Source organism: Lissotriton helveticus, chromosome 12 (genome assembly GCF_964261635.1).
Source record: "Lissotriton helveticus chromosome 12, aLisHel1.1, whole genome shotgun sequence".
Lineage (NCBI taxonomy): Eukaryota > Metazoa > Chordata > Amphibia > Caudata > Salamandridae > Lissotriton > Lissotriton helveticus.
In genome coordinates this window covers 97,625,111-97,648,683 of record NC_136073.1, presented here as the reverse complement: position 1 = coordinate 97,648,683, position 23,573 = coordinate 97,625,111, and the positions used below count along the sequence as shown (strand labels likewise).

Genomic DNA, 23,573 nt, shown 5'->3' with positions numbered 1-23,573 from the left:
ATTCACTTGAACACCATAAAGAAAAGTCTTTCAAAGTTAAGACTCAAGGGGGTGCTGTGGCTTAGCTGGTTAAAGCGCCTTTCTAGTAAACAGGAGGTCCTGAGTTCAACTCTCAGCAGCGCCTTGCTTTTCTCTTTGTTATATAACAAATCAATTTTATTAGGTCCTATTCTGATACAATTAAAATATAAAAGTCTGATTCATCTTACTGTTGAACAGATCATCTTAAACCTCATTAAAACCAAAGTATTTTCAAGATTATAGAGTGAATACTGTTATTGCAAAATAAAAAAGACATATCTATGAGAAAGACGTAGATGACATTACTACCTCGATTTGAGCTAAATTAATGCCTTCATGAAAAAAAAAATGTAATGTATTCAAGAAATAACATTGGGTTTTATAAGAGCACCTGTTTATTAAAACATATTAATACTTGTTTAGTGATTGAGTATCTTTTTGTGTTTAAGATTACAGTACATATAAAGAAGAATTTATAGCAGGAAACACATTTTCATCATCAACAATAAATTATTTATGTATTTATTTTTATTGTAGTTGGTGCTGTGGCTTAGTAGTTAAAGCGCCTGTCTCGTAAACAGGAAAGCCTGAGTTCAAATCTCAACAGCACCTAACTGTTTTCTCCATGCTTTATGAATATTTTTCATCAAACTAGTGTTGAATACAATTTAGGAATAAACGTCTGGTTCTATGAACTTTAGAATAAGTTATCATAAAATGAAATAAAATACTTGGTATTGTGAAGATTTTTATAGGAATGCATTGACTGAAATATCGAAAAGTGAATGACAAAGAACAAGATAGAGCCGTATGATCACTCTATTGTTGAGTTCAACTAATCCACTCTTTGGCAAGGTATATTTTAAAATTCTATGAATAGGGTAAACTTCAAATTAGGGAGGTGTTTTTGAATAAGTGAAGCATCTTCATCTAAAGTGTTTGAGTAGAGAAGTCTGTGAACTTATAAAAGAATATGAAAGTGAAAAAACAATATTCTCTTGAACACCATAAAGAAAATTCTTTCAAATTTAAGACTCAAGGGGGTGCTGTGGCTTAGCTGGTTAAAGCGCCTGTCTAGTAAACAGGAGATACTGAGTTCAACTCTCAGCAGCGCCTTGCTTTTCTCTTTGTTATATAACAAATCAATTTCATTAGGTCCTATTCTGATACAATTAAAATATAAAAGTCTGATTCATCTTACTGTTGAACAGATCATCTTAAACCTCATAAAAACCCAAGGATTTTTAAGATTATAGAGTGAATACTGTTATTGCAAAATAAAAATAGACATATCTATGAGAAAGACGTAGATGACATTACTACCTCAATTTGAGCTATATTTATGCCTTCATGTAAAGAAATATATAATGTATTCAAGAAATAACATTGGGTTTTATAAGAGTACCTGTTTATTAAAACATAGTAATACTTGTTTAGAGATTGAGTATCTTTTTGTGTTTAAGATTACAGTACATATAAATAAGAATTTATAGCAGGAAATAAAATTTCATCATCAACAATAAATTACTTATGTATTTTTTGTATTAACTATGGTGCATTGGCTTAGTGGGTAAGCGCCTGTCTCGTAAACAGGAAATCCTGAGTTCAACTCTCAGTAGCACTTAACTGTTTTCTCCATGCTTTAGGAATATTTTTCATCAAACAAGTGTTGAATACATTTTAAGAATTAAACGTCTGGTTCTATGAATTTTAGAATAAGTTATCATAAAATGACATAAAATACTTGGTATTGTGAAGATTTTTATAGGAATGCATTGACTGAAATATCGAAAAGTAAATGACAAAGAACAAGATAGAGCCGTATGATCACTCTATTGTTTAGTTCAACTAATCCACTCTTCGGCAAGGTATATTTTAAAATTCTATGAATAGGGTAAACTTCAAATTAGAGAGGTGTTTTTGAATAAGTGAAGCGTCTTCATCTAAAGTGTTTGAGTAGTGAAGTCTGTGAACTTATAAAAGAATATGAAAGTGAAAAAGCAATATTCTCTTGAACACCATAAAGAAAAGTCTTTCAAAGTTAAGACTCAAGGGGGTGCTGTGGCTTAGCTGGTTAAAGCGCCTGTCTAGTAAACAGGAGATCCTGAGTTCAACTCTTAGCAGCGCCTTGCTTTTCTCTTTGTTATATAACAAATCAATTTCATTAGGTCCTATTCTGATACAATTAAAATATAAAAGTCTGATTCATCTTTCTGTTGAACAGATCATCTTAAACCTCATAAAAACCAAAGTATTTTCAAGATTATAGAGTGAATACTGTTATTGCAAAATAAAAAAAGACATATCTATGAGAAAGACGTAGGTGACATTATTACCTCGATTTGAGCTATATTAATGCCTTCATGAAAAAAATTTAATGTATTCAAGAAATAACATTTGGTTTTATAAGAGTACCTGTTTATTAAAACATATTAATACTTGTTTAGTGATTGAGTATCTTTTTGTGTTTAAGATTACAGTACATATAAAGAAGAATTTATAGCAGGAAACACATTTTCATCATCAACAATAAAATATTTATGTATTTGTTGTTATTGATGTTGGTGCTGTGGCTTAGTGGTTAAAGCGCCTGTCTCGTAAACAGGAAATACTGAGTTCAAATCTCAGCAGCACCTGACTCTTTTCTCCATGCATGCATTGACTGAAATATCGAAAAGTAAATGACAAAGAACAAGATAGAGCCATATGATCACTCTATTGTTGAGTTCAACTAATCCACTCTTCGGCAAGGTATATTTTAAAATTCTATGAATAGGGTAAACTTCAAACTAGAGAGGTGTTTTTGAATAAGTGAAGCGTCTTCATCTAAAGTGTTTGAGTAGAGAAGTCTGTGAACTTATAAAAGAATATGAAAGTGAAAAAGCAATATTCTCTTGAACACCATAAAGAAAAGTCTTTCAAACTATAGACTCAAGGGGGTACTGTGGGTTAGCTGGTTAAAGCGCCTGTCTAGTAAACAGGAGATCCTGAGTTCAACTCTCAGCAGTGCCTTGCTTTTCTCTTTGTTATATAACAAATCAATTTCATTAGGACCTATTCTGATACAATTAAAATATAAAAGTCTGATTCATCTTACTGTTGAACAGATCATCTTAAACCTCATAAAACCCAAGTATTTTCAAGATTATAGAGTGAATACTGTTATTGCAAAATAAAAAAAGACATATCTATGAGAAAGACGTAGATGACATTACTACCTCGATTTGAGCAATATTAATGCCTTCATGAAAAAAAAATGTAAACTATTCAAAAATTGAAATTGGGTTTTACAAGAGCACCTGTTTATTAAAACACAATAATACTTGTTTAGTGATTGAGTATCTTTTTGTGTTTAAGATTACAGTACATATAAAGAAGAATTTATAGCAGGAAACAAAATTCCATCATCAACAATAGATTATTTATGTATTTTTTATTATTGACGTTGGTGCTGTGGCTTAGTGGTTAAAGCGCCTGTCTCGTGAACAGGAAATCCTGTGTTCAAATCTCAGTAGCACCTAACTGTTTTCTCCATGCTTTAGGAATATTTTTCATCAAAAAAAGGGTTGAATACATTTTAAGAATTAAACGTCTGGTTCTATGAACTTTAGAATAAGTTATCATGAAATGAAATAAAATACTTGGTATTGTGAAGATTTTTATAGGAATGCATTGACTGAGATATCGAAAAGTAAATGATAAAGAACAAGATAGAGCCGTATGATCACTCTATTGTTGAGTTCAACTAATCCACTCTTTGGCAAGGTATATTTTAAAATTCTATGAATAGGGTAAACTTCAAATTAGAGAGGTGTTTTTGAATAAGTGAAGCATCTTCATCTAAAGTGTTTGAGTAGAGAAGTCTGTGAACTTATAAAAGAATATGAAAGTGAAAAAACAATATTCTCTTGAACACCATAAAGAAAATTCTTTCAAATTTAAGACTCAAGGGGGTGCTGTGGCTTAGCTGGTTAAAGCGCCTGTCTAGTAAACAGGAGATACTGAGTTCAACTCTCAGCAGCGCCTTGCTTTTCTCTTTGTTATATAACAAATCAATTTCATTAGGTCCTATTCTGATACAATTAAAATATAAAAGTCTGATTCATCTTACTGTTGAACAGATCATCTTAAACCTCATAAAAACCCAAGGATTTTTAAGATTATAGAGTGAATACTGTTATTACAAAATAAAAATAGACATATCTATGAGAAAGACGTAGATGACATTACTACCTCAATTTGAGCTATATTTATGCCTTCATGTAAAGAAATATATAATGTATTCAAGAAATAACATTGGGTTTTATAAGAGTACCTGTTTATTAAAACATAGTAATACTTGTTTAGAGATTGAGTATCTTTTTGTGTTTAAGATTACAGTACATATAAAGAAGAATTTATAGCAGGAAATAAAATTTCATCATCAACAATAAATTACTTATGTATTTTTTGTATTAACTATGGTGCATTGGCTTAGTGGGTAAGCGCCTGTCTCGTAAACAGGAAATCCTGAGTTCAACTCTCAGTAGCACTTAACTGTTTTCTCCATGCTTTAGGAATATTTTTCATCAAACAAGTGTTGAATACATTTTAAGAATTAAACGTCTGGTTCTATGAATTTTAGAATAAGTTATCATAAAATGACATAAAATACTTGGTATTGTGAAGATTTTTATAGGAATGCATTGACTGAAATATCGAAAAGTAAATGACAAAGAACAAGATAGAGCCGTATGATCACTCTATTGTTTAGTTCAACTAATCCACTCTTCGGCAAGGTATATTTTAAAATTCTATGAATAGGGTAAACTTCAAATTAGAGAGGTGTTTTTGAATAAGTGAAGCGTCTTCATCTAAAGTGTTTGAGTAGTGAAGTCTGTGAACTTATAAAAGAATATGAAAGTGAAAAAGCAATATTCTCTTGAACACCATAAAGAAAAGTCTTTCAAAGTTAAGACTCAAGGGGGTGCTGTGGCTTAGCTGGTTAAAGCGCATGTCTAGTAAACAGGAGATCCTGAGTTCAACTCTTAGCAGCGCCTTGCTTTTCTCTTTGTTATATAACAAATCAATTTCATTAGGTCCTATTCTGATACAATTAAAATATAAAAGTCTGATTCATCTTTCTGTTGAACAGATCATCTTAAACCTCATAAAAACCAAAGTATTTTCAAGATTATAGAGTGAATACTGTTATTGCAAAATAAAAAAAGACATATCTATGAGAAAGACGTAGGTGACATTATTACCTCGATTTGAGCTATATTAATGCCTTCATGAAAAAAATTTAATGTATTCAAGAAATAACATTTGGTTTTATAAGAGTACCTGTTTATTAAAACATATTAATACTTGTTTAGTGATTGAGTATCTTTTTGTGTTTAAGATTACAGTACATATAAAGAAGAATTTATAGCAGGAAACACATTTTCATCATCAACAATAAAATATTTATGTATTTGTTGTTATTGATGTTGGTGCTGTGGCTTAGTGGTTAAAGCGCCTGTCTCGTAAACAGGAAATACTGAGTTCAAATCTCAGCAGCACCTGACTCTTTTCTCCATGCATGCATTGACTGAAATATCGAAAAGTAAATGACAAAGAACAAGATAGAGCCATATGATCACTCTATTGTTGAGTTCAACTAATCCACTCTTCGGCAAGGTATATTTTAAAATTCTATGAATAGGGTAAACTTCAAACTAGAGAGGTGTTTTTGAATAAGTGAAGCGTCTTCATCTAAAGTGTTTGAGTAGAGAAGTCTGTGAACTTATAAAAGAATATGAAAGTGAAAAAGCAATATTCTCTTGAACACCATAAAGAAAAGTCTTTCAAACTATAGACTCAAGGGGGTACTGTGGGTTAGCTGGTTAAAGCGCCTGTCTAGTAAACAGGAGATCCTGAGTTCAACTCTCAGCAGTGCCTTGCTTTTCTCTTTGTTATATAACAAATCAATTTCATTAGGACCTATTCTGATACAATTAAAATATAAAAGTCTGATTCATCTTACTGTTGAACAGATCATCTTAAACCTCATAAAACCCAAGTATTTTCAAGATTATAGAGTGAATACTGTTATTGCAAAATAAAAAAAGACATATCTATGAGAAAGACGTAGATGACATTACTACCTCGATTTGAGCAATATTAATGCCTTCATGAAAAAAAAATGTAAACTATTCAAAAATTGAAATTGGGTTTTACAAGAGCACCTGTTTATTAAAACACAATAATACTTGTTTAGTGATTGAGTATCTTTTTGTGTTTAAGATTACAGTACATATAAAGAAGAATTTATAGCAGGAAACAAAATTCCATCATCAACAATAGATTATTTATGTATTTTTTATTATTGACGTTGGTGCTGTGGCTTAGTGGTTAAAGCGCCTGTCTCGTGAACAGGAAATCCTGTGTTCAAATCTCAGTAGCACCTAACTGTTTTCTCCATGCTTTAGGAATATTTTTCATCAAAAAAAGGGTTGAATACATTTTAAGAATTAAACGTCTGGTTCTATGAACTTTAGAATAAGTTATCATGAAATGAAATAAAATACTTGGTATTGTGAAGATTTTTATAGGAATGCATTGACTGAGATATCGAAAAGTAAATGATAAAGAACAAGATAGAGCCGTATGATCACTCTATTGTTGAGTTCAACTAATCCACTCTTCGGCAAGGTATATTTTAAAATTCTATGAATAGGGTAAACTTCAAATTAGAGAGGTGTTTTTGAATAAGTGAAGCGTCTTCATCTAAAGTGTTTGAGTAGAGAAGTCTGTGAACTTATAAAAGAATATGAAAGTGAAAAAGCAATATTCACTTGAACACCATAAAGAAAAGTCTTTCAAAGTTAAGACTCAAGGGGGTGCTGTGGCTTAGCTGGTTAGAGCGCCTGTCTAGTAAACAGGAGGTCCTGAGTTCAACTCTCAGCAGCACCTTGAACAGATCATCTTAAACCTCATAAAACCCAAGTATTTTCAAGATTATAGAGTGAATACTGTTATTGCAAAATAAAAAAAGACATATCTATGAGAAAGACGTAGATGACATTACTACCTCGATTTGAGCAATATTAATGCCTTCATGAAAAAAAAATGTAAACTATTCAAAAATTGAAATTGGGTTTTACAAGAGCACCTGTTTATTAAAACACAATAATACTTGTTTAGTGATTGAGTATCTTTTTGTGTTTAAGATTACAGTACATATAAAGAAGAATTTATAGCAGGAAACAAAATTCCATCATCAACAATAGATTATTTATGTATTTTTTATTATTGACGTTGGTGCTGTGGCTTAGTGGTTAAAGCGCCTGTCTCGTGAACAGGAAATCCTGTGTTCAAATCTCAGTAGCACCTAACTGTTTTCTCCATGCTTTAGGAATATTTTTCATCAAAAAAAGGGTTGAATACATTTTAAGAATTAAACGTCTGGTTCTATGAACTTTAGAATAAGTTATCATGAAATGAAATAAAATACTTGGTATTGTGAAGATTTTTATAGGAATGCATTGACTGAGATATCGAAAAGTAAATGATAAAGAACAAGATAGAGCCGTATGATCACTCTATTGTTGAGTTCAACTAATCCACTCTTTGGCAAGGTATATTTTAAAATTCTATGAATAGGGTAAACTTCAAATTAGAGAGGTGTTTTTGAATAAGTGAAGCATCTTCATCTAAAGTGTTTGAGTAGAGAAGTCTGTGAACTTATAAAAGAATATGAAAGTGAAAAAACAATATTCTCTTGAACACCATAAAGAAAATTCTTTCAAATTTAAGACTCAAGGGGGTGCTGTGGCTTAGCTGGTTAAAGCGCCTGTCTAGTAAACAGGAGATACTGAGTTCAACTCTCAGCAGCGCCTTGCTTTTCTCTTTGTTATATAACAAATCAATTTCATTAGGTCCTATTCTGATACAATTAAAATATAAAAGTCTGATTCATCTTACTGTTGAACAGATCATCTTAAACCTCATAAAAACCCAAGGATTTTTAAGATTATAGAGTGAATACTGTTATTGCAAAATAAAAATAGACATATCTATGAGAAAGACGTAGATGACATTACTACCTCAATTTGAGCTATATTTATGCCTTCATGTAAAGAAATATATAATGTATTCAAGAAATAACATTGGGTTTTATAAGAGTACCTGTTTATTAAAACATAGTAATACTTGTTTAGAGATTGAGTATCTTTTTGTGTTTAAGATTACAGTACATATAAAGAAGAATTTATAGCAGGAAATAAAATTTCATCATCAACAATAAATTACTTATGTATTTTTTGTATTAACTATGGTGCATTGGCTTAGTGGGTAAGCGCCTGTCTCGTAAACAGGAAATCCTGAGTTCAACTCTCAGTAGCACTTAACTGTTTTCTCCATGCTTTAGGAATATTTTTCATCAAACAAGTGTTGAATACATTTTAAGAATTAAACGTCTGGTTCTATGAATTTTAGAATAAGTTATCATAAAATGACATAAAATACTTGGTATTGTGAAGATTTTTATAGGAATGCATTGACTGAAATATCGAAAAGTAAATGACAAAGAACAAGATAGAGCCGTATGATCACTCTATTGTTTAGTTCAACTAATCCACTCTTCGGCAAGGTATATTTTAAAATTCTATGAATAGGGTAAACTTCAAATTAGAGAGGTGTTTTTGAATAAGTGAAGCGTCTTCATCTAAAGTGTTTGAGTAGTGAAGTCTGTGAACTTATAAAAGAATATGAAAGTGAAAAAGCAATATTCTCTTGAACACCATAAAGAAAAGTCTTTCAAAGTTAAGACTCAAGGGGGTGCTGTGGCTTAGCTGGTTAAAGCGCATGTCTAGTAAACAGGAGATCCTGAGTTCAACTCTTAGCAGCGCCTTGCTTTTCTCTTTGTTATATAACAAATCAATTTCATTAGGTCCTATTCTGATACAATTAAAATATAAAAGTCTGATTCATCTTTCTGTTGAACAGATCATCTTAAACCTCATAAAAACCAAAGTATTTTCAAGATTATAGAGTGAATACTGTTATTGCAAAATAAAAAAAGACATATCTATGAGAAAGACGTAGGTGACATTATTACCTCGATTTGAGCTATATTAATGCCTTCATGAAAAAAATTTAATGTATTCAAGAAATAACATTTGGTTTTATAAGAGTACCTGTTTATTAAAACATATTAATACTTGTTTAGTGATTGAGTATCTTTTTGTGTTTAAGATTACAGTACATATAAAGAAGAATTTATAGCAGGAAACACATTTTCATCATCAACAATAAAATATTTATGTATTTGTTGTTATTGACGTTGGTGCTGTGGCTTAGTGGTTAAAGCGCCTGTCTCGTAAACAGGAAATACTGAGTTCAAATCTCAGCAGCACCTGACTCTTTTCTCCATGCATGCATTGACTGAAATATCGAAAAGTAAATGACAAAGAACAAGATAGAGCCATATGATCACTCTATTGTTGAGTTCAACTAATCCACTCTTCGGCAAGGTATATTTTAAAATTCTATGAATAGGGTAAACTTCAAACTAGAGAGGTGTTTTTGAATAAGTGAAGCGTCTTCATCTAAAGTGTTTGAGTAGAGAAGTCTGTGAACTTATAAAAGAATATGAAAGTGAAAAAGCAATATTCTCTTGAACACCATAAAGAAAAGTCTTTCAAACTATAGACTCAAGGGGGTACTGTGGGTTAGCTGGTTAAAGCGCCTGTCTAGTAAACAGGAGATCCTGAGTTCAACTCTCAGCAGTGCCTTGCTTTTCTCTTTGTTATATAACAAATCAATTTCATTAGGACCTATTCTGATACAATTAAAATATAAAAGTCTGATTCATCTTACTGTTGAACAGATCATCTTAAACCTCATAAAACCCAAGTATTTTCAAGATTATAGAGTGAATACTGTTATTGCAAAATAAAAAAAGACATATCTATGAGAAAGACGTAGATGACATTACTACCTCGATTTGAGCAATATTAATGCCTTCATGAAAAAAAAATGTAAACTATTCAAAAATTGAAATTGGGTTTTACAAGAGCACCTGTTTATTAAAACACAATAATACTTGTTTAGTGATTGAGTATCTTTTTGTGTTTAAGATTACAGTACATATAAAGAAGAATTTATAGCAGGAAACAAAATTCCATCATCAACAATAGATTATTTATGTATTTTTTATTATTGACGTTGGTGCTGTGGCTTAGTGGTTAAAGCGCCTGTCTCATGAACAGGAAATCCTGTGTTCAAATATCAGTAGCACCTAACTGTTTTCTCCATGCTTTAGGAATATTTTTCATCAAAAAAAGGGTTGAATACATTTTAAGAATTAAACGTCTGGTTCTATGAACTTTAGAATAAGTTATCATGAAATGAAATAAAATACTTGGTATTGTGAAGATTTTTATAGGAATGCATTGACTGAGATATCGAAAAGTAAATGATAAAGAACAAGATAGAGCCGTATGATCACTCTATTGTTGAGTTCAACTAATCCACTCTTCGGCAAGGTATATTTTAAAATTCTATGAATAGGGTAAACTTCAAATTAGAGAGGTGTTTTTGAATAAGTGAAGCGTCTTCATCTAAAGTGTTTGAGTAGAGAAGTCTGTGAACTTATAAAAGAATATGAAAGTGAAAAAGCAATATTCACTTGAACACCATAAAGAAAAGTCTTTCAAAGTTAAGACTCAAGGGGGTGCTGTGGCTTAGCTGGTTAGAGCGCCTGTCTAGTAAACAGGAGGTCCTGAGTTCAACTCTCAGCAGCACCTTGCTTTTCTCTTTGTTATATAACAAATCAATTTTATTAGGTCCTATTCTGATACAATTAAAATATAAAAGTCTGATTCATCTTACTGTTGAACAGATCATCTTAAACCTCATAAAAACCAAAGTATTTTCAAGATTATAGAGTGAATACTGTTATTGCAAAATAAAAATAGACATATCTATGAGAAAGACGTAGATGACATTACTACCTTGATTTGAGCAATAATAATGCCTTCATGAAAAAAAAATGTAAACTATTCAAAAATTGAAATTGGGTTTTACAAGAGTACCTGTTTATTAAAACACAATAATACTTGTTTAGTGATTGAGTATCTTTTTGTGTTTAAGATTACAGTACATATAAAGAAGAATTTATAGCAGGAAACAACATTTCATCATCAACAATAGATTATTTATGTATTTTTTGTTATTGACGTTGGTGCTGTGGCTTAGTGGTTAATGCACCTGTCCCGCGAACAGGAAATCCTGTGTTCAAATCTCAGTAGCACCTAACTGTTTTCTCCATGCTTTAGGAATATTTTTCATCAAACAAGTGTTGAATACATTTTAAGAATTAAACGTCTGGTGCTATGAACTTTAGAATAAGTTATCATAAAATGAAATAAAATACTTGGTATTGTGAAGATTTTTATAGGAATGCATTGACTGAAATATCGAAAAGTAAATGACAAAGAACAAGATAGAGCCGCATGACCACTCTATTGTTGAGTTCAACTAATCCACTCTTCGGCAAGGTATATTTTAAAATTCTATGAATAGGGTAAACTTAAAATTAGAGAGGTGTTTTTGAATAAGTGAAGCGTCTTCATCTAAAGTGTTTGAGTAGAGAAGTCTGTGAACTTATAAAAGAATATGAAAGTGAAAAAGCAATATTCTCTTGAACACCATAAAGAAAAGTCTTTCAAAGTTAAGATTCAAGTGGGTGCTGTGGCTTAGCTGGTTAAAGCGCCTGTCTAGTAAACAGGAGCTCCTGAGTTCAACTCTCAGCAGCGCCTTGCTTTTCTCTTTGTTATATAACAAATCAATTTCATTAGGAACTATTCTGATACAATTAAAATATAAAAGTCTGATTCATCTTACTGTTGAACAGAGCATCTTAAACCTTATAAAAACCAAAGTATTTTCAAGATTATAGAGTGAATACTGTTATTGCAAAATAAAAAAAGACATATCTATGAGAAAGACGTAGATGACATTACTACCTCGATTTGAGCTATAATATTGCCTTCGTGAAAAAAAAAATGTAATGTATTCATGAAATAACATTGGGTTTTATAAGATTACCTGTTTATTAAAACATATTAATACTTGTTTAGTGATTGAGTATCTTTTGTGTTTAAGATTACAGTACATATAAAGAAGAATTTATAGCAGGAAACAAAATTTCATCATCAACAATAGATTATTTATGTATTTTTTGTTATTGACGTTGGTGCTGTGGCTTAGTGGTTAAAGCGCCTGTTTCGTAAACAGGAAATCCTGAGTTCAAATCTCAGCAGCACCTAACTGTTTTCTCCATGCTTTAGGAATATTTTTCATCAAACAAGTGTTGAATACAATTTAAGAATAAACGTCTGGTTCTATGAACTTTAGAATAAGTTATCATGAAATGAAATAAAATACTTGGTATTGTGAAGATTTTTATAGGAATGCATTGACTGAAATATCGAAAAGTAAATGACAAAGAACAAGATAGAGCTGTATGATCACTCTATTGTTGAGTTCAACTAATCCACTCTTCGGCATGGTATATTTTAAAATTCTATGAATAGGGTAAACTTCAAATTAGAGAGGTGTTTTTGAATAAGTGAAGCGTCTTCATTTAAAGTGTTTGAGTAGAGAAGTCATTGAACTTATAAAAGAATATGAAAGTGAAAAAGCAATATTCTCTTGAACACCATAAAGAAAAGTCTTTCAAACTAAAGACTCAAGGGGGTACTGTGGCTTAGCTAGTTAAAGCGCTTGTGTAGTAAACAGGAGATCCTGAGTTCAACTCTCAGCAGCGCCTTGCTTTTCTCTTTGTTATATAACAAATCAATTTCATTAGGTCCTATTCTGATACAATAAAAATATAAAAGTCTGATTCATCTTACTGTTGAACAGATCATCTTAAACCTTATAAAAACCAAAGTATTTTCAAGATTATAGAGTGAATACTGTTATTGCAAAATAAAAAAAGACATATCTATGAGAAAGACGTAGATGACATTACTACCTCGATTTGAGCTATATTAATGCCTTCATGAAAAAAAAATGTAATGTATACAAGAAATAAAATTGGGTTTTATAAGAGTACCTGTTTATTAAAACATATTAATACTTGTTTAGTGAATGAGTATCTTTTTGTGTTTAAGATTACAGTACATATAAAGAAGAATTTATAGCAGGAAACAAAATGTCATCATCAACAATAAATTATTTATGTATTTTTTGTTATTGACGTTGGTGCTGTGGCTTAGTGGTTAAAGCGACTGTCTCGTAAACAGGAAATCCTGAGTTCACATCTCAGCAGCACCTAACTGTTTTCTCCATGCTTTAGGAATATTTTTCATCAAACAAGTGTTGAATACAATTTAAGAATAAACGTCTGGTTCTATGAACTTTAGAATAAGTTATCATAAAATGAAATAAAATACTTGGTATTGTGAAGATTTTTATAGGAATGCATTGACTGAAATATCAAAAAGTAAATGACAAAAAACAAAATAGAGCTGTATGATCACTCTATTGTTGAGTTCAACTAATCCACTCTTCGGCAAGGTTTATTTTAAAATTCTATGAATAGGGTGAACTTCAAATTAGAGAGGTGTTTTTGAATAAGTGAAGCGTCTTCATCTAAAGTGTTTGAGTAGAGAAGTCTGTGAACTTATAAAAGAGTATGAAAGTGAAAAAGCAATATTCTCTTGAACACCATAAAGAAAAGTCTTTCAAACTTAACACTCAAGGGGGTGCTGTGGCTTAGTTGGTTAAAGCGCATATCTAGTAAACAGGAAATCCTGTGTTCAACTCTCAGCAGCGCCTTGCTTTTCTCTTTGTTATATAACAAATCAATTTCATTAGGTCCTATTCTGATACATTTAAAATATAAAAGTCTGATTCATCTTACTGTTGAACAGATCATCTTAAACCTCATAAAAACCCAACTATTTTCAAGATTATAGAGTGAATACTGTTATTGCAAAATAAAAAAAGACATATCTATGAGAAAGAGGTAGATGACATTACTACCTCGATTTGAGCAATATTAATGCCTTCATGGAAAAAAAAATTGTAATGTATTCAAGAAATGAAATTGGTTTTTATAAGAGTACCTGTTTATTAACACATATTAATACTTGTTTAGTGATTGAGTATCTTTTTGTGTTTAAGATTACAGTACATATAAAGAAGAATTTATAGCAGGAAACAAATTTTCATCCTCTAAAATAATTTATTTATGTATTTTTTGCTATTGACGTTGGTGCTGTGGCTTAGTGGTTAAAGCACCTGTCTCGTAAACAGGAGATCCTGAGTTCAAATCTCAGCAGCACCTGTTTTCTCCATGCTTTAGAAATAATTTTCATCAAACAAGTGTTGAATACAATTTAAGAATTAAACGTCTGTCTCTATGAACTTTAGAATAAGTTATCATAAAATGAAATAAAATACTTGGTATTGTGAAGATTTTTATAGGAATGCATTGACTGGAATATCGAAAGTAAATGACAAAGAACAAGATAGAGCCGTATGATCACTCTATTGTTGAGTTCAACTAATCCACTCTTCGGCAAGGTATATTTTAAAATTCTATGAATAGGGTAAACTTCAAATTAGAGAGGTGTTTTTGAATAAGTGAAGCGTCTTCATCTAAAGTGTTTGAGTAGAGAAGTCTGTGAACTTATAAAACAATATGAAAGTGAAAAGCAATATTCTCTTGAACACCATAAAGAAAATTCTTTCAAATTTTACACTAAAGGGGGTGCTGTGGCTTAGTTGGTTAAAGCGCATATCTAGTAAACAGGAAATCCTGTGTTCAACTCTCAGCAGCGCCTTGCTTTTCTCTTTGTTATATAACAAATCAATTTCATTAGGTCCTATTCTGATACAATTAAAATATAAAAGTCTGATTCATCTTTCTGTTGAACAGATCATCTTAAACCTCATAAAAACCAAAGTATTTTCAAGATTATAGAGTGAATACTGTTATTGCAAAATAAAAAAAGACATATCTATGAGAAAGACGTAGGTGACATTACTACCTCGATTTGAGCTATATTAATGCCTTCATGAAAAAAAATGTAATGTTTCAAGAAATAACATTGGGTTTTATAAGAGTACCTGTTTATTAAAACATATTAATACTTGTTTAGTGATTGAGTATCTTTTTGTGTTTAATATTACAGTACATATAAAGAAGAATTTATAGCAGGAAACAAATTTTCATCATCAACAATAAATTATTTATGTATTTGTTTTCATTGACGTTGGTGCTTTGGCTTAGTGGTTAAAGCGCCTGTCTCGTAAACAGGAGATCCTGAGTTCAAATCTCAGCAGCACCTGACTCTTTTCTCCATGCTTTAGGAATATTGTTCATCAAACAAGTGTTGAATACAATTTAAGAATAAACGTCTGGTTCTATGAACCTTCGAATAAGTTATCATAAAATGAAATAAAATACTTGGTATTGTGAAGATTTTTATAGGAATGCATAGACTGAAATATCGAAAAGTAAATGACAAAAAACATGATAGAGCTGTATGATCACTCTATTGTTGAGTTCAACTAATCCACTCTTCGGCAAGGTTTATTTTAAAATTCTATGAATAGGGTAAACTTCAAATTAGAGAGGTGTTTTTGAATAAGTGAAGCGTCTTCATCTAAAGTGTTTGAGTAGAGAAGTCTGTGAACTTACAAAAGAATATGAAAGTGAAAAAGCAATATTCTCTTGAACACCATAAAGAAAAGTCTTTCAAATTTAACACTTAAGGGGGTGCTGTGGCTTAGTTTGTTAAAGGGCAAATCTAGTGAACAGGAAATCCTGTGTTCAACTCTCAGCAGCGCCTTGCTTTTCTCTTTGTTATATAACAAATCAATTTCATTAGGTCCTATTCTGATGCATTTAAAATATAAAAGTCTGATTCATCTTACTGTTGAACAGATCATCTTAAACCTCATGAAAACCCAAGTATTTTCAAGATTGTAGAGTGAATACTGTTATTGCAAAATAAAAAAAGACATATCTATGAGAAAGACCTAGATGACATTACTACCTCGATTTGAGCTATATTAGTGCCTTCGTGAAAAAAAAATGTAATGTATTCATGAAATAACATTGGGTTTTATAAGAGTACCTGTTTATTAAAACATATTAATACTTGTTTAGTGATTGAGTATCTTTTTGTGTTTAAGATTACAGTACATATAAAGAAGAATTTATAGCAGGAAACAAAATTTCATCATCAACAATAAATTAATTATGTATTTTTTGTTATTAAAGTTGGTGCTGTGGCTTAGTGGTTAAAGCGCTTGTCTCGTAAACAGGAAATCCTGAGTTCAAATCTCAGCAGCACCTAACTGTTTTCTCCATGCTTTAGGAATATTTTTCATCAAACAAGTGTTGAATACAATGTAAGAATAAACGTCTGGTTCTATGAACTTTAGAATAAGTTATCATGAAATGAAATAAAATACTTGGTATTACGAAGATTTTTATAGGAATGCATTGACTGAAATATCGAAAAGTAAATGACAAAGAACAAGATAGAGCTGTATGATCACTCTATTGTTGAGTTCAAATAATCCACTCTTCGGCATGGTATTTTCAAGATTATAGAGTGAATACTGTTATTGCAAAATAAAAAAGACATATCTATGAGAAAGACGTAGGTGACATTACTACCTCGATTTGAGCTATATTAATGCCTTCATGAAAAAAAATGTAATGTATTCAAGAAATAACATTGGGTTTCATAAGAGTACCTGTTTATTAAAACATATTAATACTTGTTTAGTGATTGAGTATCTTTTTGTGTTTAAGATTACAGTACATATAAAGAAGAATTTATAGCAGGAAACAAATTTTCATCATCAACAATAAATTATTTATGTATTTGTTGTTATTGAGGTTGGTGCTGTGGCTTAGTCTTTAAAGCGCCTGTCTCGTAAACAGGAAATCCTGAGTTCAAATCTCAGCAGCACCTGACTCTTTTCTCCATGCTTTAGGAATATTTTTCATCAAACAAGTGTTGAATACAATTTAAGAATAAACGTCTGTGTGAGAAGTTGGCCTGGTATATGCTGCTCACTAGTTCTAGTGATCACCTTGTACCATGCCAAGCAACCCTTATGGTGCAGGTTGTAAAGTCAACCTTATAGACAAGCTATCCTAGGGGTAGCATGGACTAAGCAGTCTTAGGCTAAACTCTGTAAAGGCATGTGAAGCCATCTGTTTTACCATACACAATCCCTTGAATACCAAATGAAAGGACACCACACAGATATATATTGAAAATATATATAGATTTATTTCTCAAAAGATACCCTATACTCTTTATGAGCACAGAAGCACAAGCGTTAAAACAAAACACAGTTTAAATACACAAAAGTTGCACGAATATGGAAGAGCCCTAGGGGCCACCTAAACCATATACTAAAATAGTGGTATAAGAACCACTATGAGGAAAGTGAAGAGGCCTAGGGCCTGGGGAATCGCTGGAGCTGATCGGGACTAGCAGTGAAGAAGTCGGGAAAGGCCCACGGGACTCGGGTGCAGTGCGGAAAGTACACGCAGTACCAATGCAGTGTCAATGGTCCGTAAAAGTTACAAAGTTAGTTAAAAGTCAAAAAGAACTTTATTCGGTTAAAAACAAGTAACCATAAAAGTAACAAACATAAAACAAATTACAATAATTACAGCTCTTGATGTAAGTTCAGTGAGGGGGATCAATAGGCAGTTAATCGGTAGGAAAAGGTTTACACCATTTCCACTACCATTTGTTTCCGGAATTTAGAAACACTTTTCAAAAAATTAAAAACCACTGTTACTGTTAAAACCGTATCCATTCTCTGGACTTCTAAAAAAGCTGGGCGGCATCTGGTTAAATTCATTTCTTTTAAAAAAGGGACGATAATTTTTCTACGAGAGGCACTATAAAATCTGCAAAAGAAAAGGATATGGATATCCGATTGATGTGAAATGCCATCACACGGGCAAGTGGACAGTATACGTATCCATGAATTCATTCTGGAGAAGGACACCAATCTAAAGAAAATGCAAAATCTAAAACGAGTTAAAAGAAAGCGATCATAGTTTATCATGGGCAGGGATAGGTATGGCTGTACAGACTTAGTCTCACATAGAGTAAGGAGGTGGGAATGTACTGACTGTTTCAGGGTTTCAGCTCTCCTCCTCTTATCCTCAAGATGGTCCAGGCAGAGGGTTTTCAATGTACTCCTTGAGATGCTATCCATTGTAGATGGATCCGAGTAATAGGAATAGCACCCAATCTCAGTCAGGAAGCACTTAACGTATCCCAGCCATTTTGATCTTTCCACGTGATCCAGGGTGAGGGTATCCTGTAATAAGGCCCGATTCATAACGCATTCATTTGTGGTCCATACCCTATGCCACAACAGGATAGGTTGAATTTTAATAATGTCTGTTATGTAGGGTTGAGCAAGTTCAGCATGACAGTTAAATGTGACAACGCACTGTGGAACTGCAAGGACTTCCCTCATAAATTTGTTTTCCACCACCTGGATTGGATCAACATTTGCATACCCCCACAAGCCTGAGCTATACATAGCCACAGATAAGCATGTTGCTTTATATATGGTTAACATTTCTTTTATCGGCTTCCTGCCCAATTTTCTAACAAAATTCGTTAGAGCCATGATCGTTTTCATAAATAAAAGTGTTCTGGCCTTAATTGCGCTTGTCCAAGAACCTGACTCATGGAATAAAATGCCCAAATAGGAAAAAGTAGGAGTGTTATCTAATGGAACATTATTTAAAAACATCCGTTTCATCGGTTTACCTGATTTTGGGCCACAGTTCATAGTAAAAGTTTTACTACAGTTTACTAGCAGGTCTAGATTCAGCATGAAATTCTCAAAACTTACTACTAGTTTTTGCAGAGCCTGAGGGGTATGTGCCATAAGCACGGCATCATACGCATACATGAGCGCAGGGATTGCCCTCCTCCCCACCCTGGGCATATCTCTGCACTCCTGCAGCAGATGATGCTCAAGCCCATTAATGTAGAGGAGGAAAAGAAAAGGTGCTAGTACACAAACTTGGCGCACTCCACGACCCACACTGAATTGTCTGGAGCATTCGCCCCCCCTACCGTAGCGAACAGAAGCTGTGGCTCCACTATAAAGTTCCCTCAGGAAACAGATGATGGTGTTGTCCACTCCCAAACTTTTCATTATTGCCCACAATTTGGCGTGTGACACGCAGTCGAACGCTGACGAAAGGTCCACAAAGGTAAAATACAAGCGTTCCGACTTAATCCTTATATATTTATGTTGCAATAGCATTAAATTTAGGCCTTGCTCGATTGTGCCAATCCCTTTTTGGAAACCAAATTGCAAGTCGCTCATGACTTCATTTTCCTCCGCCCAGCTTTGGAGTCTTGCCAACACTATTCGTCCCAAGATTTTTATTGAAGAATCGAGGAGGGAGATTGGCCTGTAGCAGGCACAGCTGTTTCTGTCCCCCTTCTTATAAATAGGGACGATGACAGAGGTGAACCAAGAATCTTTTAAGCCCCTCGATAAAGCCGCATTAAAAAGTTGTACCAACATCGGGCCCCAGACTTCAGTGTAAACTTTGAATAGGTCCGCAGGGATCCCGTCAGGCCCAGCTGCCTTTCCTCCTTTGGTAGCTCTTAAGGCGAGCAATACCTCATCAAGTGTTACAACCAAATTAGGACCTGGTTGTAAGTCCAAGCTGGTCTGAGGACCTCCACTACGGGTATCATCCTGAGCCTTGTAAAGATTGGAAAAATGATCCACCCAATTATCCTCATTTATTGCGATCTCAATTCGCGCCGTATGGGTTTCGTAAGGGAAAGGGGTGTTAATTAGTTTCTAAAATGCAGCGGAATTTTTTGTTTTTGAAGCCTCGCAAAGGGAGTCTATTACCTCCTTGTTTAACACAGTTTTCCTTACTTTAAGGGCCTGGATATATGCAGACCTACATGCTCTTATTTCACCTGTGTCCCTGGGACTCCTGTGCACTGCATGTTTTAAATTTGTCAGCACCCTGGTACATGCGTTGTCAAACCAACTCTTGGATCCATTACCTCTACGTTTTGACTCCACCCTTTAGCGACTTTTTATGTTTGTAGCTATAATACCAAAGTGCTCAATTATCTGATCACTACTAGAATTATCTCCCAAACAGGTCATAAAGCTAGTAGAGCACGCCTCCCAGAGTTCCTTGAAGAATGTTGCGGGGATTACTTTGCTCCAATTAAGTGTGTACCCATTTTGTCTCCCAAGAACCACGTCAACCGCTGCCTCAGCGAGACGCGCGGCCGAAGATGGGTCTGGGAATAAGTCTACTACCTTAAGGCATTGGGGGAGATGGTCACTTATAGGCAATGGGATATTTGTAACCCCCACAACTCTATGCTTAAAATTGCTGGAGGAGATAATAAAGTCAATGGTTGACGCCAAACCTCTACCAACAAAGGTCGGGACAAAGGGTGTGGGTTTTAGCGCTGTCTCATTAGCAAACCCCAAGTCAAACATGAATAGTAATTCGTTCAACAAATCCCCCATCAAAGTGTGCTCAAAGTGAGTCAGGTACGTATCTCTCTCTGTCATTAAGCCGCATAGGCCCTGACTCCCTTTGGTACAAAGTGAACAGTTAAAATCCCCCCCCCATAAAATTACTAGTTCTCTGTCGTTTTTATCTACCTCTAACTGAACTTCCTCCTTGAGCTGCTTCATCGCAACCACAATTTCTTCCCTCGGGACATTATTATAGAAATTAATAATGATCACCTTTGCTCCTTTAAGATCTCTTAGAATTATGAGCTGGAAGTAATTAGAATGTAAATGACATGTAACCTGTTTAATTTTAAGATGATTTGAGACAAAAGTAGTCAAACCACCCTTTGCCCTTCCAAAATGGCCTCCAACTCCTGGGGTGAAGAAGGTTCTATACCCATTTACGTGGATTGGGTCCTGGATCCATGTTTCTTGCAGGGCCACTATATCCTGGCCGCTTATTACAGACTCCCAGGCTGGGTTAATGATTTTTTGCCTCAACCCAGCTACATTCCAGAAAAGCAGTGCACAAAAGTCACTCTTCACCTGTATCGATCCATTTCCTATCTTTTCTCTACTCCCATTATTGTCACCTGCGATAGGTTGCATCTGCTCCAAAAAATCACTGTCACAAGGTGTCAGCCTATCGAGAGTGAAGGTCTTATTTAATGTGGGGGGTTCTAGAGATGGCTCAATGGGGGGCTCAATGCTATTAGAGAGAACCCCACCCCTAGTAAGAACTTGAGGAACTAATGTGGGGGGTTCTTGAGATGTCTCAATGGGGGGCTCAGTGCTGTTAGAGAGAACCCCACCCCTAGTTAGAACTTGAGAAACTGGGGGAGAGGCGTTTTTCCCCACCACAGTTTCTATGGGAATCTGGACTTGCTGTCAATCTACCCCATCCAGACCGGAGAAGATCTGGAAGCGGTTTTGGATCGGTAAATTATACATATGTGGAAGCAATCCATGGTCTACCTTGGGTAAGGTTAGGTCCCAAGTATGGTGGGTAATGATTACTGAGAGGGGGGTATTGATAGACCTGATGCTCATTTCTGAGATAAAAGTCCTCCGGCCTCTGAGTATAAAAAGAGGGGCCTTGACCACTTGCGTAACCAGAGTTACCCAGCGCAGGCGGTACTCCCCCAGGCCCTACCCTATCCCATGGTCTTACATTTCCAAACCCCCGACGTTGGTGGACTGGCTTCTTAATAAGCTGCCTGTCCCTGCCCCAGTTATTAAAACAATTTGGTTACATCCTCCTGTGCGAGAGATGCACCATTGACTGTGTGTTTTCAAAGCTGTTTTACAATTTACTGCATCATAATCTATTGCAACTTAATTGTGACTATTGTAACCTCGCCCCATCGTGGCCCTTACATCGCACTCGGATGCTCATTTCGCCCTTTGAGAGTACCTCTTCCATTTTTCTGAAACGATATACGATTTGGCTCCTCCCACTAACTCCGCATTGCAGCCTCTGCGGAGTTCACGAAAAGACCGACAAAGACGGCCCTGTTTTCGCTTCCTGGAAGTACAACTCAGACAGGGTGGGCTCTGTAAGTGGGGTCTAGGTCCCCAGGTAACCCTTTGATTTATTTATTGTAGGCCCTATGGACACACGAGCGTTGGAAGTTACATCCCGCTTTTGATTCAGATTTCTTTCGAATCCCTCGCTCCACGCCATTGACGTGATGGAGTCTGCTTGAAAAATCCTCATAGACAGCGTGGCCCGCCATAATTTCTCTGTGAGTAATTGCCACCTGTAGGTAAATTCTTTTGGCATAACACTCGTTTTTCGGATCTGTATATTCAGTTCGTTTCTCTACTGACCACAGGTTTTGGTCCTCACGGACACACGAACGTGAGAAGTCTTGTTCCGCTTTTCAAGCCAGTTTTCTTCAGATCCTTCACCCCGCGCCATTGATGTGACAGAGTCCGTTTTTAAGAATCCACATAGACGCCTCTGTCCGCCTACATTTCTCTGTGAGTAATTGCCACCGCCAAGAAAATTCCTTAAGATAAATTGCATGTGCGGCCAACCGAATATTTAATTTATTGATTTCAGCTCTTTTAAAGGGGGACCCAAGCAGCCATTTCTTCAGTGAACCATACCCATTGATCCTTGGTGGATCTTTTTCAGAACATAGAGGTACAACTCTATTTTATTGTGACTACTCTTTTATTGGGATGTTTTGGTAATAAGGCTCGAGCACCCCTCGGGTTGATGCCTTATTTTCCATCAGAGGGTCTTAATACCCTTATATATATCCTTGGGACATAACAGTTGGCTGACCTTTTTCTGAAATGTGGATTTAACTGATTATTTATCTCCTCTTTAGTGGAGGTCTCCACCACAAGCGACAGACCACGACTTTCTAGCGTGGCGTCCTATCCATGTACAGAGCCTCCTCTTGGCCGTACCCCATGGTAATTCATTTCGAATTTTTGTCTCACTCTTTGGTATAGTTAACAGGATGAATCGTCGTCCTTACCATGTACTAAAGCCAAATATTCTCTTTCACAGAACTGCCCCTCCCCCACTCTCCCAGTGTGACGTCCTGATGAAGACCCCGTGAAAGGACTTTAATCAGCCTGTTGTTAGGGGTCGAAACGTCGACTTTTCCTTGCTTAGATTCCGGCACACCCCCGATCAATCTAGCAATCAGATGTGCCTTGCGAATGTGATCTATTGACAATGTTGTGATTTTGGCCTGATAATTTGGCCTTTATATTTTTAATTACCTTTACACTGTCACTAAACTTGTAATACCTTGGTTACCTTTGTATACTGTGTTAACCTTCTATTTTCTCATCACTCTTTTTGAGCACTCTTTCCCCTCCCTTGTTTCCCTTCTCCCCCTTGGGGCTTTGCAAAATATAATAAATTAATGTATTGTTATTATTATTGACAATCACGCATTTTTTGGTAAAAAATCACCATTACCAATCTAGAATTTTTGAATTTTTGTTTATTTGTTCCTAGTAAATTGTGTATGCTATTG

The 23,573-nt window shown here is 34.3% G+C and overlaps 21 non-coding genes across 21 annotated transcripts; all 21 read left to right on the top strand.

Annotated features, from left to right (window-relative positions):
- Nucleotides 1–50: 50 nt before the first annotated feature.
- On the top strand, nucleotides 51–124 carry TRNAT-AGU (transfer RNA threonine (anticodon AGU)). Its single transcript has one exon. It is a non-coding gene; the product is annotated as a tRNA-Thr (tRNA).
- Nucleotides 125–560: 436 nt separating this feature from the next.
- Nucleotides 561–633, top strand: TRNAT-CGU (transfer RNA threonine (anticodon CGU)). The gene has a single exon. It is a non-coding gene; the product is annotated as a tRNA-Thr (tRNA).
- Nucleotides 634–1,063: 430 nt separating this feature from the next.
- Nucleotides 1,064–1,137, top strand: TRNAT-AGU (transfer RNA threonine (anticodon AGU)). The gene has a single exon. It is a non-coding gene; the product is annotated as a tRNA-Thr (tRNA).
- Nucleotides 1,138–2,076: 939 nt separating this feature from the next.
- TRNAT-AGU (transfer RNA threonine (anticodon AGU)) lies at nucleotides 2,077–2,150 on the top strand. The gene has a single exon. It is a non-coding gene; the product is annotated as a tRNA-Thr (tRNA).
- Nucleotides 2,151–2,584: 434 nt separating this feature from the next.
- On the top strand, nucleotides 2,585–2,657 carry TRNAT-CGU (transfer RNA threonine (anticodon CGU)). Its single transcript has one exon. It is a non-coding gene; the product is annotated as a tRNA-Thr (tRNA).
- An 811-nt stretch (nucleotides 2,658–3,468) lies between these two features.
- On the top strand, nucleotides 3,469–3,541 carry TRNAT-CGU (transfer RNA threonine (anticodon CGU)). The gene has a single exon. It is a non-coding gene; the product is annotated as a tRNA-Thr (tRNA).
- Nucleotides 3,542–3,973: 432 nt separating this feature from the next.
- On the top strand, nucleotides 3,974–4,047 carry TRNAT-AGU (transfer RNA threonine (anticodon AGU)). Its single transcript has one exon. It is a non-coding gene; the product is annotated as a tRNA-Thr (tRNA).
- A 1,447-nt stretch (nucleotides 4,048–5,494) lies between these two features.
- Nucleotides 5,495–5,567, top strand: TRNAT-CGU (transfer RNA threonine (anticodon CGU)). Its single transcript has one exon. It is a non-coding gene; the product is annotated as a tRNA-Thr (tRNA).
- An 811-nt stretch (nucleotides 5,568–6,378) lies between these two features.
- On the top strand, nucleotides 6,379–6,451 carry TRNAT-CGU (transfer RNA threonine (anticodon CGU)). The gene has a single exon. It is a non-coding gene; the product is annotated as a tRNA-Thr (tRNA).
- A 432-nt stretch (nucleotides 6,452–6,883) lies between these two features.
- On the top strand, nucleotides 6,884–6,957 carry TRNAT-AGU (transfer RNA threonine (anticodon AGU)). The gene has a single exon. It is a non-coding gene; the product is annotated as a tRNA-Thr (tRNA).
- Nucleotides 6,958–7,304: 347 nt separating this feature from the next.
- On the top strand, nucleotides 7,305–7,377 carry TRNAT-CGU (transfer RNA threonine (anticodon CGU)). The gene has a single exon. It is a non-coding gene; the product is annotated as a tRNA-Thr (tRNA).
- Nucleotides 7,378–7,809: 432 nt separating this feature from the next.
- On the top strand, nucleotides 7,810–7,883 carry TRNAT-AGU (transfer RNA threonine (anticodon AGU)). Its single transcript has one exon. It is a non-coding gene; the product is annotated as a tRNA-Thr (tRNA).
- A 1,447-nt stretch (nucleotides 7,884–9,330) lies between these two features.
- TRNAT-CGU (transfer RNA threonine (anticodon CGU)) lies at nucleotides 9,331–9,403 on the top strand. Its single transcript has one exon. It is a non-coding gene; the product is annotated as a tRNA-Thr (tRNA).
- Nucleotides 9,404–10,719: 1,316 nt separating this feature from the next.
- Nucleotides 10,720–10,793, top strand: TRNAT-AGU (transfer RNA threonine (anticodon AGU)). The gene has a single exon. It is a non-coding gene; the product is annotated as a tRNA-Thr (tRNA).
- Nucleotides 10,794–11,733: 940 nt separating this feature from the next.
- TRNAT-AGU (transfer RNA threonine (anticodon AGU)) lies at nucleotides 11,734–11,807 on the top strand. The gene has a single exon. It is a non-coding gene; the product is annotated as a tRNA-Thr (tRNA).
- A 436-nt stretch (nucleotides 11,808–12,243) lies between these two features.
- TRNAT-CGU (transfer RNA threonine (anticodon CGU)) lies at nucleotides 12,244–12,316 on the top strand. The gene has a single exon. It is a non-coding gene; the product is annotated as a tRNA-Thr (tRNA).
- Nucleotides 12,317–13,256: 940 nt separating this feature from the next.
- On the top strand, nucleotides 13,257–13,329 carry TRNAT-CGU (transfer RNA threonine (anticodon CGU)). The gene has a single exon. It is a non-coding gene; the product is annotated as a tRNA-Thr (tRNA).
- Nucleotides 13,330–14,271: 942 nt separating this feature from the next.
- On the top strand, nucleotides 14,272–14,344 carry TRNAT-CGU (transfer RNA threonine (anticodon CGU)). Its single transcript has one exon. It is a non-coding gene; the product is annotated as a tRNA-Thr (tRNA).
- A 933-nt stretch (nucleotides 14,345–15,277) lies between these two features.
- On the top strand, nucleotides 15,278–15,350 carry TRNAT-CGU (transfer RNA threonine (anticodon CGU)). The gene has a single exon. It is a non-coding gene; the product is annotated as a tRNA-Thr (tRNA).
- Nucleotides 15,351–16,290: 940 nt separating this feature from the next.
- Nucleotides 16,291–16,363, top strand: TRNAT-CGU (transfer RNA threonine (anticodon CGU)). Its single transcript has one exon. It is a non-coding gene; the product is annotated as a tRNA-Thr (tRNA).
- A 555-nt stretch (nucleotides 16,364–16,918) lies between these two features.
- Nucleotides 16,919–16,991, top strand: TRNAT-CGU (transfer RNA threonine (anticodon CGU)). The gene has a single exon. It is a non-coding gene; the product is annotated as a tRNA-Thr (tRNA).
- The last annotated feature ends 6,582 nt before the right edge of the window (nucleotides 16,992–23,573 follow it).